Genomic DNA, 13,479 nt, shown 5'->3' with positions numbered 1-13,479 from the left:
CATCCCTACTTATCCCATTCCCAGATACAGTGCTTTGACTACCCACAGAGCTGGTGTTTCTCAGGTTTCTGTGCTTAAACTTACTACTTTTCTTTTCCCATTTTATGACAAAGGAACTAAGTATGTGAGCTGATGATTTCAAAGTAATATGGTTTTTGTCTAGTTTCTATTTGAGTTCTTTCAGATGGCCTCACATAGCCCAGGCTAGCCTTGATCTTTCTATATAACTGAGGCTGGGCTTGAAATTCTGGTCCCCCTGCCTCACCTCATGAGCATTGGGATTGCAGACATGCACTTCCACATCCAGCTCAATGTTATATGTCGAATAGAAGATAAACAGAGCCAGGTGGTTCCAGAGCCAGGAAGTGGATATCATTCTGTCAAGGGTTCAGGGGAAACTTCCAGAGTTGATGGATTTCTTACTCTAGATGTTTTATGCAAATTCAATCCTGTCTGTGACTTTTCTGTCTGGCTTCTTTCACATAGAATAACAAGAGATTCCTGCCACATGCATCAGCAATGTTCCTTTTGTTTGTATGGCCAAATAGTCTTCTAATATGGACAATCATATTCTTTATATTTCAGATTAACTCCTCTCTGCTGAGTTGTTTAGATGACACGCGGGGCCAGAAATAGTTTATGATTCTTCTGTGTAATGTAGCATACTTCCTTACAGTGTATAAAAAGGTATTCGTCTGCCCACTTGCCTTATTGAAACCTTTTAACAAGGCATGGACTCAGTCTGTGGTTGAGAACTTGTCAGTGACTATAGAGAAGGCTACTATTAGCAATACAGGCAGCATTGCTGATGTCAGTTCAGGTCTTTGTCTAAAGCTATGAGCAGACTGCGGCAGTATTTGGAGGCTTTTCACCAAGTCATAAAGTCATAGACGTGCACTCAGTGCATAGGATATTGCTAAGCATAGAACTGATATACCAAATTTAAATATCAGCAGCCTGTGCTGTTCCCCAAAGAGACTTAGGAAAGATGTCTCTGTTGTTGGCATCTGTGTGCACATGACTGATGAAATGCTTGGAGAGAGCCGTTCTTCTGCTCAGGTTTTTGGAGAGAGAAATGGCTTATCTGCTTGAGAGAGAGAGAGAGAGAGAGAGAGAGAGAGAGAGAGAGAGAGAGAGAATGAATGGGTAAACTATGTATGATGCTGATATTGATTGTTTGTCAGAATAGTCCTTGAAATTCCGTACTTCTGATCCAGGCCTCACGCTTTCTGGGTCATGTGACTTAACCCTTGACTTTCTAGTACTGGTACATGTCAGCATTTAACGGGGCAATCAGGCCGCCTGTTGGATACCTGAAGTCAGGCTTTAGTGTAGTTTTAGTCAAGCCAGTGCTAGGTTTTCATGCCATCGTCTTCATGCTACAGAGCATGCATTCCCTATTGCTCCAAGGTGGCTGAGGCACGCTGTAGCCACACTTCATTGCACAGCACTTTGCCCTGAAGAAGCTTTGTCCCATTATATCTAGTGACAAAAGCAAGATGAAAACATAAGTGGACTTGGTCATACTTCCTAATGTAAACAAGTCTTAAACACACTTGACCTTAAAAAAAGGAGATTTTTATGGTTGGAGATTTGATCTCTCAGTGGTAGAGGTCCTCTAAGCAGCACAGAAGCAGCAAAGGAAAAATGACTGTGTGTTTCCGATTCCCATGACTTGAGACTTTTCCGTAGGGGCCAGGAATTCTCTCTAAACTAAGCCTCTGATCCAGACTTCCGGATTGAGAGGCTCCAGGCCCCTAATTGCACTCTTCTAATTCGGTATGTCTGACTCAGGGACAGCAACCATTTGAGGTCACAGAAACATTAATGATATAGTGACTGTGGATACCAAGCCCCCAAAGCTTTGAGTCCTCACATGAGCAAAACTAAACCTAGTGGGCTGGCCTGATAGCAGAGATTTGTAATCCCAGCTACTTGGGAGGCTGAGGCAGAAGAGTCAAAAGTTCAAGGCCAACCTGGGTAACTGAGTAAGACTCTGTTTCAATATAAGAAAACATTGGGAGGCAGAGGCAGGTGGATCTCTGTGAGTTCAAGGCTGGCTTGGTCTACAAAGTGAGTTCTAGACCAGTCAGGGCTACAGGGAGACCCTGTCTCAAAAAAATGAAAAAAAAAAAAAAAAAGAGTGCTTGCAGTGTAGCTCAGTGGTAGAGCTAGCATTGACAAGATCTAAGGTTTAACATCCAGTGATAAGAACAAAACTTAATAAGAACAAAGAAACCCTCAAACAAACAAAACAAAAAAACTAGACTGACTATAGGTCAGAAATTTGACAAGGATGCCCTTTCTGTCAGTCTGGTTCAGAGTGGGCTGAACCTTGGGCTGCCATAACAGAAAGCCACAGACTTGTGTATTTTAGATAACAGTAGCTTGTTTTCTCATAGTACTGAAGGCTAGAAGTTCAGGATCAAGATGTTGTCCATATTGGTTTCTCCCAGAGCCCCTCTTAGATTGTAGAAGACCAGCTTGCATTACCACATGGCTTTCCCTCTGTATGTGCACTCCTGGTGTCTCCTGTTCGTACATGGATGGCAGTCCTGTTGGATAGGAGCATGTGATTTTATTAAACCTTTATTAATAGCCAAGTCTGTAATCCAGGAGGTTGAGGCAAAAGGGTAGAGTTCAAGGCCAGCCTTTGTTACATAGAAAGATCCTATCTCAAAAAAACCAAAATCAAAACAGTTGCATGGGGCTAGGCCTCTAGCCTGAATGGGTGAGCGCATCTCAGTACTTACCAAGAGTTGTAATAAGAGATACCACTTAACAAGTACATGTGTACCAGGATTACGCCAGACACTTCATAATTTCCCTTCAACTGAATCTTTTTATTTCTTGTTGCTACAGATTCATACTCAGAGCCTTGCCCATGCTGGACACGTATTCCTTCATCCAACTAAAGCCCTAGCCCCTGATTTAAATCCTACAAAGTAGCTATACCTTTTTTTTTAAATTACAGTTTTGTTTTTTTAGTTCTACAAGATAAGCAATATTCTTCATTTACCAGTTAAGGGAACTGAGGCTTAGAAAATGAAATAATAAGCTGGGGGTGATGGCTCAGAACTATAATCCCAGGACTTGGGAGGCTGAAGCAGGAGGATTGCCATGAGTATGAGACCAGCCTAGGCTACATATTGACTTACAGACCAGCAGAGCTACAGTATAGCAACACCATGCGTGCTAGCGCATAGACACACACACACACACACACACACACACACACACACAATAAATAAGGAGGGAGAAAGGAAGGGGGTGAGGGGGGAGAGGGGGCAGGAGGTAAGATGGAGAGGAGAGAAAATGAATAAAGTGACGCACAATATAGGCCATAGAATGAGGGTCGAAGCCCCTGACCAAACTTGTACTTCTGACTTCGCATGTTGATCCATGATTCTTGTGTTGAAGAATATGCCACAAAGATTTTTCTGCCTGAAACAAGAATCACACACACACACACACACACACACACAATAAATAAGGAGGGAGAAAGGAAGGGGGTGAGGGGGGAGAGGGGGCAGGAGGTAAGATGGAGAGGAGAGAAAATGAATAAAGTGACGCACAATATAGGCCATAGAATGAGGGTCGAAGCCCCTGACCAAACTTGTACTTCTGACTTCTCATGTTGATCCATGATTCTTGTGTTGAAGAATATGCCACAAAGATTTTTCTGCCTGAAACAGCAGCAGTTTTAGCAGTGAATGTAATTGCAGCTGAGTAGATGAGAGCTAGCCTCCCCCTGGAAAGGGTATGCTAAGAGTAGGGATGCCTACGTCCACGTAGACAGTGCTAGACCCGCAGCTTCAGCAGCCCCTGGGAACTTGTTACAAGCACAAACCAGACCTAAGCCCAAATGGGAAACAACAACAGCCCGTTTTAATAAGCCATCCGGGAATGTTTGATGTCCCTCTTGTGAGAAGTTTAGGCTATGCTGCTAGCTCAGTGGGGAGAGTATGGGCCAAGTGATACCTCTTCTGCTTTTTGTTAATTGACTTGTCAGTTTGATTGAAATTTGTACGTCCACACTAGGGTTAGTGGATGAGCTAGTTCCATGTACAAATTCTTTTGGATTGTAAATTTATTACATACTTTACATATCATCTTTTTGTGGGCTAGACAAGAGAGGCTCCAACCAGCTGAGAATGGTCCATTCCGATTGGACAGGTGCCCCAGCAGGGACAAATGTCCTCTCCCACATGCCTACCCTCTCTCTGCCCACCACATACTTTCAAGCCAGGACAAAGGGTGGCAAGGCAGCAAAATGGTGACTGTTGAGCACTCCTGGCCTTGGGATTATTGATGCGAGGAGCATGGCTGGTAGACTTTCTGCATGGGCTCCTCACAAGCCCTATTTTACTTTAATATGAGTCAGATTTGACTGGACAGCTAGTACTTACTTACATATGAGTCCAGAGGGAAAGGATTCTAACTTCTGTGACTACAGTTAGTTGATTTTGGGCATTTGGGACCCTCTAGACTGTGGAAGTCATTAAGTGGTAATAATTTATAGTTACAAGAGTTTCTGTTGGTTTGTGTTAACATTACACTATGAGATATGCATGCATTCTTTTGAGAGTAAAGGGTGGAGAATAGTAAAATTCTTGTGGTATCGTTGTAGTCAGACAGACTTATCTGTTACATGTATATAAGAAGTCAGAGTATTGGGAACAGTTAACAAAAAAGAAACCAAAGCTAAGAAAAGCAAGGGAAGCAGGCATAGTAGACCATGCCTGCAAAACCAGCTCTAAAGGCAAGCTAAGATCACTTCAGGTTTGAGACCAGCCTGGTCTCTAGAGTAAGAGAGATCATGTCTCAAAATGAAAATAAATAAAATAAAAAGAGGGAAGGGAGGGAAGGAAAGGGAAGAAGACTAAGAAGACAAGAGGAGGAAGGTAGAGCAGGTGCCTGAATGCTTGGATTTTTAGGGCAGCCTTAGAGAGGTGGTAGACATTGAAGTGAAGCAGACCTAGGGCCTTTAGTGGACTTAAACTGGACCTCACTGTTCTTGGGGGGAGCTGGTCAGGGTAACAGGTGGACGGGGCTACTTGGTGCTGTTCTGTGACATTCTGAGGTTGTCATGGAGTTTTGGATTATGGAAGGAGGTTCAACACAGAGGGACCAGAGGATTTCCTTTCCTTAAGATTAGCTTGATGGGGCTGGAGAAATGGTTCAGAGGTTAAGAACACTGCCTGCTTTTACAGAGGACCTAGGTTGTGTTCCAAGCTCCCATGTTGGGCAGCTTACAACCTCCTATAATTCCACCTCCAAGGGATCTGATGCCTCTGGCCTCCACAGGCACTGGCACTCATGTGCATATACCCACACATAGACATATACACACAAAAATAAAAATAAATCTTTTTGAAAAAATAAGCACAGCTGGATATGGTGACATATGCCTTTAATCCTAGCACTCGGGAGGCAGAGGCAGGTGGATCTCTGTGAGTTCAAGGCCAACCTCGTCTACATAGTGAGTTCCAGGCCAGCTGGGGCTACAGGGAGACCCTGACTCAAGAAACAAAACAAAACAAACAAAAAATATGAGCACATACATAAGAACTAATTTTAGCCCGGAGTTGTTTCTGTTCTAACCAGCCCTATGTCCAGATTTGGGCTTCATTTTCCATCTGGAATACTTGTGATAGTAACAAAGACAGTTGCCATATGTGATGACTGTCAAATACTTAGGTGCCAATTCTGTGTTCTGAGCATTATTCGTGTAAGAAGTTTCTTGATCCTTGGGACAACCTTGTGATTAGGTACAATGAAGACCCACAATCAAGTCAGGAACCTGAGATACACAGAGTTTAACACTCCCAAGCTTCTAAGCTATGGAGTGGGAAGTCAAAGCTTAGTAGTTTTGCTGAAGATCCTAGATGCTAAAGTCATCTTTTCCACAGCCTCCCAACCTGAAGTGTTGCACAAGGAGCTGACATGAGAAGCCTGCTTTCCGTCCATCACATGCTCAGTGGTTGTAGTGCTGTTTACACTGTGGCATTTTGCAATGTCTTTTCTGCCTGGCCAGGTTATGGTGTTTGAGGCCAGGAGCCATTTAAATTTTTTTAAAATTCATTTTAATTTTATGTGTATAAGTGTTATGCCTGCATGTATGTAAGTGCACCTGTGTCATGCAGTGCCCTCGGAGGACAGAAGAGGGCATCAGATCTCCTGGAACTGGAGTTATAGACAGTTAGTGGCCATGCGGGTGCTGGGAATCAAACCTGGGTCCTCTGAAAGAGCAGCCAGTACTCAACCACTGAACCATCTCTCCAGCCCCCATTTTTTTTTCTATTTATTTTGTACTCTTTTAAAAAAAATATTTTATTATTTTTATTTTATGTGTATGAGTGTTACGCCTGCATGTAGGTCAGCGCACCCGTGTCATGCAGTGCGCACGGAGGACAGACAAGGCTGTCAGATCCCCTGGAACCGGGGTTACAGACAGTTGTTAGCTGCCATGTGGGTGCTGGAATTTGAACCCAGGTCTTCTGCAAGAACAGTCAGTGTTCTTAACCGCTGAGCCATCTCTCCAGCCCATATTATTTGTACTCTTATAATGCCTAGATGACATCTAAGTGACTTTAAATGAATGGATTATCCAAAGTGTTTCTGTAACTCACCATGTGCCTATTTGAGTATTTAAGCCAACCATAGAGCCCCACACTACCTGATCTTGTTTTTAGTATTATAGGAGCCCAAGTCCTGACCTGGAACTTACTGTTTAGACCAGGCTGACCTCAAACTCACCAAGAGCCACCTGCCTGGCCCCTTTTTCAGAATTTATGTGTAGTGTTTGAAGAATTTAGTCATTTTTGCTCACAAATATCTATGTGGTCCTGCCATCTGTGGTACAAAAAATACTGCCTGCCATTGTCTCATTCTGGGCAGTCAGAGATGTTTAGATAGGAGACCAGAAATAATAATACTTGGTGAGTATTTGCTGTCAGGCACTTGCTGGGTGCTTTACAAATTCTTATAAATTTAATTCCCGACACCATCATTTAAAATATGGAATATTTGGAGGCTGGAAAGGATGACTCAGTGGTTCAGAGCGCTTGCTAGTCTCACAGAGCATGGAAGTTCAGATCCCAGCACCCACATCACATGGCTCACAATTGCCTATAACTCCAGCTCCAGAGGATCTGACCCCCACTGTGAGCACTGCAGGCACCTGCACATGTATGCATATACACATACATAGACCTATGCACATAAATAAGTTTTAAAATATATGTATTATCTTGATTTAAGAGATAAGATTTTGCCTGAGAAATTAGGTTACTTTACCAAAAGGTTAAAATATTTTTTTAAAGATTTGTTTTGATGGGGGACTGGAGAAATGGATCAGCAGTTAAGAGCACTTGTAGCTCTTGCAGAGGACCCTGGTTCAGTTCCCAGCATCCACATGGTAGCTAACAGTTCAGAACTGTAACTCCAGTAACAGGGAATCTGATGCCCTCTTCTGACCTCCATGGGCATTGCATGCATGTGATGCACTTACATGCATGCAGACAAAACACTCACATACATAAAATAAAATAAATAAAATCTTTAAAATTTTTTTATTATTTTAAATTATATGTTTATGTACACATATGTGTGAGTGCCCACAGAGGCCAGAGGTGTTAGATCCCCTGGAGCTGGAGTTACAGGTAGCTGTGAGCTGCCCAACATGAGTGCTGGAAACCAACGTTGGGTCTTTGGCAAGAGCAGCATATGCACTTAACCTCTGAGCCTTCTCTCCAGCCCCCAAAGTTAGCATTCTCTAAAAATTTATTTTTATTTTTAGACCATCTTATGTAGCCTAGACTAGCCCTGAACTGTCTCTATAGCGGATCCTAATCCTCCTGCCTCTACGTCCCCTCTGCTGGGATTATGTGTCACCACACTCAGCAAAAGATAACATCTTTTGGGGCTGTCCAGTTCACACTGGTTGGCTTCTAAGTAAAAGATTCCACTTACTGCTCTTTGCAATATGGTACCACATCACATCTCCTTTTCCCATATTAACCATAAGGCTTTGCAGGTCCATCTACCTGCAGCATTGTATGTGTAAAATATGCATTGTGCAGGATGCAAACAGCCCATTGAGCCCAGGCTGAACTTGTGAGATGTGTCACATTATGAAGTATAGAAGTGCTAAGCAGCCACCTGACAGAGGTCATTCCTGCTGCATTGTGTGAAGGCTTATTGGGTTGTTTCCTGATTCGACTTCATGGCCAGTAGTCCACATAGTATCACAATCATCTCTAGTTTTGTTTACTTTGCCTTTATATATGCTAGTTTATTAATTTATGCCCAACACAAACCAATGGTTTGGTCTATTTGATTTTGAGTTTCTTCAGTAAATTCATAATAATGAAAACATTTTATTGTTTAAACAATCTACATACAGACCTGAGTGTTTGCTTCCTAGCCTCCCATGGTCTGACTCAGGAAACCAAGATCCCCATCTGTTTTCCCCAGAGTTCACTTGTTCTGCACCCTGTGACAGCAGTACTTTCACTTGAGATGAGCAGAGAAGAATTGAAATGGAGGAGAAAGGAAAGAGAGGGGTGGGGACCATTGCAAAATGGTACGCTTCCCTACCTATGTGCCTATTTACATAATTGTGTTGTTATAACATTTCTTGTACTTTTCTGTAAGCTGATGCTGCCCTAATTATAGATTTTCAAGAGAACACTTCATTGTACCCCAAATTACATAGTGCTTTAAAAAGGTACTTTCTTACTGGTTTAACCAACTACCTTATAAACTTGTAATTACATAAAACAATTCAGGGTACAGAATGGAAACAGCTTGTACTGTTAACAGATGTTGGTATTGTTACATAATTGAGTACAGGGTTTTCAAAGATATAATATTTTTCTTATGTAAAAAGAAAAAATGACTCATTATAGTCATAATGTGTCACTTAGACTCTTAATCAAACAGAAGGCACATGTTCTACTCTGTGAGTTCTGTACAGTCCATTGTAAGCAGACTTCCTTTGTGGATGGGAAAGTACCACTTATTTCAGCAAATTGCTTTTGTGGCCTGTGCACCTACTTGTTAGACAGAGTGTAGGCACCTGGCCCAGTGGAGACTGGGCCCTTTTATCCTCTGTACACCTGCGTGCAGGGGTTCCCAGCACCTCATGCCAGGGAGGTCTCCATCCTTGGCAGACTGGCACCCCGGAAGCCCGCTAAAGACTTCTCAATGTTCCTCTTCCCTTAGAGACCTCCCTGTGACCCTTAGAAGACTGGGAATGGGCCAGCTCCCTGGCCAGCAGCCCTTTTCCTTCTCCAGTTTGCATGTAAGGACAGTGATTCCACTGGCAAGGAGCGTTGCCTCAGTGGAGCGCAGTGGAGGAGTAAGTACCCTGTCAGCAAGAGTGTTACTTCAGCCAAGGTTTGATTTTCAGTCTGATTTTCAGCACTATTGTTGAGAGGGAAAAGTTGCTTATTTTAGGACAGTAGAAGTGGATAGAAGCTTGTGGTTACAAAAACAGAAAAGTTCTGTGTGGTGGACAAACATCTTCGGACTAGCATCTCCAAAGGAGATTGATTGTCTTTTTGTCCCAGAGATACATCCAAGCTTACTCATTCCTCAGAATTCTTGTGTAAATTTTACTAGTTTGTTTGTTTATTTATTTATTTATTTATTTATTTGTATGTGTGTACTTATTGTGTATGTATGTGTGCCCTGCCTTGCCTGTGGAGGTCAGAGGATAACTTCTGGAAGCTGGTTCTCTCCTTCCACCATGTGGATCCCAGGGATCGAACTCAGGTTGTCAGGCTTGGTGGCAAGCTCCTTCACTCTTGGAGCCATCTCACTAGCCTGAATTCATAATATCACCTTTAAAATGTTCATTTCCCCAGGGAATTCATACCTCTTTCAGGAAGAATTTTGAAAAATGAAATACATGTAATTTTGTTCTTTTATTAGAAAGATATTTGAAAGCCTCTAGAGATATTTGAAATTCTTTCCTCAAAAAAAAAAAAAAATTAGGTTATCGTTCACTGCCCTTGTGATTCCTTATGCACATTTATTGATTAAAAACTGGAGTTCAGGCCTGAGGGTGTAGGTCAGTGGTAAAGCATGCACCTAGCATGTACAATGCCCTGAATTCAATCCCCAGCACCAAAAAAATCAAACAAAAAGAAACTAGAGTTCAGAAACAAACTTAATCACTTGCAGAATAAAACCCTGAATATAGACTGACTCATGACTGTCAGCGGATGAGTGTTGGAAGCCATGCACTGTATCATGACATAGTGCTGGGACCAGTTTTATGGTGCTGAACAATGAGGCAACTGAGTGATTTACCAGTGGTGTTAACTGCATTTTTCAATGAGAGGGATCAAATGTTGAGTGTCAGAAACCACATTTTTCTCCTGTTAACACCAGCTTCACTGACCCCCAAGAATTAGGCTGTAATGTAACACTGGCATTTAAATGGCCTAAAAAACAAGAGGAGCAGGCCCTTAGGGCCACCTCTAGGACTTTTCTCTAGTGATTTTGTGTTTATGTTATCAGCTGCACCCATAGGAGAGGCCCTTTCAGGATAGTATGTATGACTTTTTCTTAGTTTGATGCCTTTTCTTTTCTAAGATAGGGTCTCTATGTAGCCTAGGCTGGCCTGGGACTTACTATGGAGCCCAGGCTGACCTGAAACTTGCAACCCTTCTGGCTCTGCCTTCCCAGTGTTGGGCTTACAGGCCTGTGCCACCATGCCCTGCTATTTTCTTGACCTTTTAAGATTTTTGTCCGCCATGGTGGTTGAGATTAAACCCAGGGCCATGTGGATGCCAGATAGGCAAGCACTGTACTACTGAGCTGTATCTCTAGCCTTGTTTGATGACTTTTGATTTATTTTGTGTTTCCTTGTAGTGGTTTTGTTGTTTCAGTTGTTATTAATTATCACAATGTGCCAGACCTTAAACTATTGGACATGTTTTGTTTTATTAATTTATTTACCTTTTTGTTTTATTTTTGAGACAGCATCTCACTATGTAGCCCCAGCTGGCCTAGAACTCACTATATAGACTAGGCTGGCCTTGAACTCACAGAGATCCACCAGCCTCTACCTCCTGAGTGCTGGGATTAAAGGAGTGTGCCACCACACTCAGCTAAGCTGTTGAATTTAGAACACAGATATTCTTGGTTTGGCAGACAGACATAAGGGGTACTTTAAGGAAAAAAGTAAGGACAGTGGTCCCTGGCGAAGATGCTCTGAATATTTCCTCCCAGGTTTCACTTGTGATAACTTGAGCCAGATATTCTAGTTCTTTGGGACACTGATTTTCTTACAAATTAACACAATATTTATATTTCACAAGGCTAAACTATACACAGTATTTCTGAATTGTACTCTTGTGAGAGAGACGGATGTATTAACTGTTACTGTGAAGTTGGGAATTTGGATTATTAACTGATCTGCTGCATTTGTTCTTTGTGTAAAATTTTGTTATAACAGTGCTAATTACTAAGCAGCTGAATTTGTGAAAAAGTGCACAGCAGTAATTTGCACCTTACTGTTTCCTTGCCATTTAAAAAAAAGTGAAAGCGCATACGGGGCCCAAGCTTGATTTATGAACTTTCCAAGGGCACGCTTAGCTGCAGCTCACTCATGGTTTGACTTTCGTTCAGGTTTGGGTTTTTGTTTATACTTTTAGACACTCATTTTACCTAAGTAAGTGAGAACAGGACATTTAAAGAAGGAAGAGTAGCATTTGGAGATAAAAGAACAGAACTATTAAATTACTATGTGCTTTTATTTATTTATTTTACTAGTTTTAGAACAGCAGGGAAAAACGTCTCCTTTGAAGTTCCTTCCTCTGATGTGGAATTATGAACTGGAGTGTCCGATTTTAGGGTTCTGGGGCCCCAGTCGTTCTATCAGTGGCAAATGAGTGTGTTCTGTTTGATTCACACCATGAATCAATGCTTGTATGTAATTAGTCTATAGCTCATCTAAACTAGCAGAAATTTTTTTCCCCTAAAATCTGGAAGAACAACTTCAGGCCTTGGGAAAACCTGAGTTTTGCTTTACAGACGAGTCGGAAACATCTGCAGTAAGACATTTACAAGTGTTACTTATTAACTTGTGATCTATAGCCCGCATGAAGAGTTCTAGCTATTTGAAACTACATATTCCATGTGTTTATGAATGTGCTTTCAGATTAATTCAACATACCTGTTGACAGGCAGAACTTTTAAAATAAATTTGTGTTTGTAAAAAGGAAAATAAGAAAATAAATTTCCTTTCCTAGCTCTGAGTTGTGCTGAACTAGAAGAATCCCCGCTCCTGGGTAGTAGCAGAGGTTTCAAAGGAACCTAGTCTCCATATGGTTTTCCTAGATAACCCCTTAGCCCGCATCTTCAGCTCTCATTCCTTTGCTTCCTAGCCCGTGGCTACATTTCTATCTCTGCATCAATTAGCACAGTGATTTATACAACAAGCAAGCAGTTTAGAGGTAATGGTACACAATTAACATCTCATTCCACCATAAAGGGTATGCTAAATACCCCAGTCATTGCTTTCTCTGCCTGGAATTGAAATAAGTGTTTGTCCTAATTCATATGCTATCTGATGTGAAGTGGGCCTGCTTTGTACTGCACTACACCATTAATCTAATTATAGATAGCTGCAAATGAAGTGCTGTCGGGCTGGGAGATTGAAGAAAATAGCCTTTTGTCATTTAGCATGACTCTGTGAAGCAAGATCACACTTTACAGGGTAATACTGCAAAATGGAAATCTCAATAATATTGCTGCCTGTTGCATCTTTTCTAATTACTGCAGCATTGTAAACACAACTGGGCGCTGATATAAATAGAGCTGTAGATATGCTGTCATGTGGGTTGTAGGAGAAAGTCCTTCGAGTGCTGTTGGATTAAATGATGCATCCTGATTGACAGCTACCTTGAGACCACACTGATGGAGTTGTCACAGCATTATGCTAACAGGGCACCACTGCAGCTGCACTAAGCCCAGGCCAACCAACCAGGGTCCTGGCTGACTGGCATCTTAACTGCTGCCTGTTCCTTCCACCTTTGTTAGTGGGTTGTACCTTCAAAAGGATAGCCACTGTCTTCCGTTCTGTATGGTTTTAGAAATCAGCTACTAGACTATGTTCAAAAGAGAACTGTGTGCAGTCCATTGCTTGGAACCTTATTCTTCTCAAGTCTTGATTATGTTCTCTACAAAGACCTGGGAAAGGAACATACTGGTAAATTACAGTTCTAATTCCACATGAGTGTTTTCACTTATATTAGTGGTTTCTCTGCCTTTCTCATAAACTGTTTTGAAAAGATACATGTTTGTTCCTTGTTTCTGTCACTTTCAAAACAGTGACAGTGGTTTTTCCTCCAGTCCTGTTAGGAAAGGATATCTTTAGGGCAACACGTGAGCTTGTTAGCTTTCTCTATACTATGGGAATGAAGATGGGCTTAAGACTAGAGACCTTCGGGGCCAGAGCTTGTT

At 41.9% G+C, this 13,479-nt stretch overlaps 1 protein-coding gene across 1 annotated transcript in view; it reads left to right on the top strand.

The window, feature by feature from the left end:
- Positions 1–13,479, top strand: part of Pcca (propionyl-CoA carboxylase subunit alpha) — a 448,536-nt gene that overhangs the window by 417,304 nt on the left and 17,753 nt on the right. The window lies entirely within an intron of this gene.

The sequence above is a fragment of the Nannospalax galili genome, unplaced genomic scaffold (assembly GCF_000622305.1).
Source record: "Nannospalax galili isolate Female #2095 unplaced genomic scaffold, S.galili_v1.0 scaffold1316, whole genome shotgun sequence".
Classification (NCBI taxonomy): Eukaryota; Metazoa; Chordata; class Mammalia; order Rodentia; family Spalacidae; genus Nannospalax; species Nannospalax galili.
The sequence above is the reverse complement of the archived record's forward strand: the minus strand, read 5'-3'. Positions and strand labels throughout refer to the sequence as shown.